The sequence below is a fragment of the Chionomys nivalis genome, chromosome 10 (genome assembly GCF_950005125.1).
Source record: "Chionomys nivalis chromosome 10, mChiNiv1.1, whole genome shotgun sequence".
In the NCBI taxonomy this organism is placed as follows: domain Eukaryota; kingdom Metazoa; phylum Chordata; class Mammalia; order Rodentia; family Cricetidae; genus Chionomys; species Chionomys nivalis.
The window spans coordinates 55,138,592-55,141,982 of record NC_080095.1 but is presented as its reverse complement, the minus strand read 5'-3'; positions in this window follow the sequence as shown (position 1 = coordinate 55,141,982).

The window sequence follows — 3,391 nt, the reverse complement described above, 5'->3', positions numbered from 1 at the left end:
AGTTCAATTCCCAGCAAGCACATGGTGGTTCTTAACCATCTGTAATGAGATCTAGGGCCCTTTTCTGGTGCTGCAAGCAGAATACTGTACACATAATAAATAAATTTTAAAATAATAAAAATAACAAATACTGCCAAGGAAGCTAGGGCATTTACACATACACTTATACACTACTGGTGATACGCAAATTAGAGGAGTCTCAATGGAAATCAGTATGGAGTTTCATCAAGAAACTAAAAAACGATAACATATGATGCAGTAATACTACCTCTGTATATACACTCAAAAGAATCTATGCCTGTACATACTCATGTTTACTGTGATGTTAGTCACAATGTTCAGCTTATGGAATTAGCCTAAATGCCCATAAACAGATGAATGCATAAAGAAAACATGGCATGTATGTATAGCCACAAGAAGTTTTCTTAGGACATAAAGAATAAAATTATGACATTTGCAGGGACATGGGTGGAACTGAAGAACATCATGGTAATAAAAATAAGATAGGTTCAAAAAGACAAAGGTCACATGTTTTCTCTTATATGTTGGGTCTAGATTTAATATATGTATACACATATGTGTTAACATGAATCAGAAATATTAATATATAATGTATATATTATTTTAAGTATATTTTTATATACTTTGCAATTATATATGAAAACCCTTCAAATCTAGTTGTATAATAAGCATATAAAAGTAGAGGAGGAGCCCTTTGAGATGAGGAAGAATAGGAGACGGAAGAAGACAACATAGATAAATGGGGAATGAAGAGAAGCAAAGTGTTTGATACACCTAGATAAAAATATCATAATAAACCCATCATTGTGTACACTGACTATTTAACAACACAGCACTAAAAATGGCATCCATGTATTTGAAGTTTGCCTTGGTCTGGAGGAAATAAGTGTTCCCTGTGATCTAATCAGTAGCATTTACAGACTCAGCATGATTACAATTTGAAAACTGAGCTTTAGTAGGAGGCCACCACTTTGCTCATGCATTCCCTCACCATGACTAAGAATCCAGCCACTTGTGCCATTCTGCAGCCCATGGCATTGACCTTCGCTGATCCAAGAAGCTTCGCTAAAATGATCCAAATTCATAGTATTTTTTTAATCCTGTCTCTAGGATAGTTAAATGGATTATTGTGCACACTACTTCTGCATAAATGCCACTATCACTGGCTTCTCATTATAGTCAGGATAGACGCTTGAAATTACATAACAAACATTATTATGTTCTTTTAGGATCTAGGTAATACTAAACATAGATCAAATGAGTCCACTGTACTGGCACTGGGCAGAGCACACACTCAGTGTCTCCTTCTAAATTAAATTGACCTTGTACACATCAATTGTATATTTGCTCTAAGTATGAGCATGGATAAAACTATAAAAGAGTCATATGTCACTAGAGGTAAATGGGAACATGAGAAATGCCTAGATCTAAAGACAGTTGATACCACAATAGAAACAGAAGGAACATTGCCAAACTCTTTTAATGAGGCTACAATTACCCTGATACACAAACCACATAAAGACATTACTAAGAAACAGAAGTACAGACCAATCTCACTCATGAACATTGATGCAAAAATAAAATGCTGACAAACTGCATCCAAGAACACATTATAACCAGCATCCACCATGATCGAGTTAGCTTCATCCCAGAGATGCAGGGATGGTTCAACATACAAAAATATGTCAATGTAATTCACCATATAAAAAAAACTGAAAAATAAAAGCCATATGATCATCTCATTAGATGCTGGAAAAGCTTTCGAGAAAATACAACATCCCTTCATGATAAAGGTCTGGGAGAGAGCAGGGATACAAGGAACATAATAAAGGCAATATATAGCAAGCCAACAGCCAACATCAAACTAAATGGAGAGAAACTCAAAGCATTCCCACTGAAATCAGGAACAAGACAAGGTTGTCCACTCTCTCCGTATCTATTCAATATAGTTCTTGAGGTCCTATCTAAAGCAATAAGGCAATAAAAGGCGATCAAGAGGATACAAATAGGAAAAGAAGAAGTCAAACTCTCACTGTTTGCTGATGATATGGTAGTTTACATAAGCGATCCCAAAAATTCTGCCAAGTAACTTCTACAACTCATTTACACTTTCAGTAATGTAGCAGAATACAATATTAACTCAAAAAAATCAGTAGCCCTCCTGTACACCGATGATAAAAGAGCTGAGAAAGAAATCAGAGAAACATCACCCTTCACAATAGCCACAAATAGCATAAAATATCTCAGAGTAACTCTAATCAAACAAGTGGAAGACTTGTATGACAAGAACTTTAAATCTTTGAAAAAAGAAATTGAAGAAGACGCCAGAAAGTGGAAAGATCTCCCATGCTCTTGCATAAGTAGAATTAACAGTAAAAATGGCAATCTTAACAAAAGCAATCTACAGATTCAATGCAATGCCCAGCAAAATCTTTCACAGACCTTAAAAGAATAGTACTCAACTTCATATGGAAATGCAAAAAAAAAAAAAAACAGAATAGCCAAAACAATCCTGTACAATAAAAGAACTTCCGGAGGCATTACATCCCTGACTTCAAACTCTACTACAGAGCTACAGTACTGAAAACAGCCTGGTATCGGCATAAGAACAGACAGGAGGATCAATGGAAACAAATCGAAGACACAGGTATTAATCCACATACCTATGAACACCTGATTTTTGACAAAGAAGCAAAAAAATATCCAATGGAAAAAAGAAAGCATATTTAAAAAATGGTGCTGGCATAACTGGCTATCAACATGCAGAAGAATGAAAATAGACTCATATATATCACCATGAACAAAACTCAAGTCCAAATGGATCAAAGACCTCAACATAAAGCCAGGCACACTGAACCTTATAGAAGAGAAAGTGGAAAGTACACTTGAAAGCATTGGCACAGGAGACCACTTCCTAAATATAATCCCAGCAGCACAGACACAGAGAAAAACAATTAATAAATGGGACCTCCTGAAACTGAAAAGCTTCTGTAAGCAAAGAAGATGGTCAACAAGAAAAAAAAGGACAGCCTACAGAATGTGACTAGATCTTCACTAACCCCACATCAGACAGAGGTCTAATCTCCAAAATATACAAAGAACTCAAGAAATTGGTCATCAAAAGAACAAATAATCCAAATTTTAAAAAAAAATGGAGTACAGCCCTAACAAAGAACTCTCAACAGAGGAATCTAAAATGGCTGAAAGACACTTAAGGAAATGTTCAACGCCCTTAGTCATCAGAAAAATGCAAATTAAAACAACTCTGAGATTCCATCTTACACCTGTAGGAGTGGCCAAGATCAAAAACACTGATGACAACTTATGCTGAAGAGGATGTGGGGTAAAGGGAACACTCCTGCATTGCTGG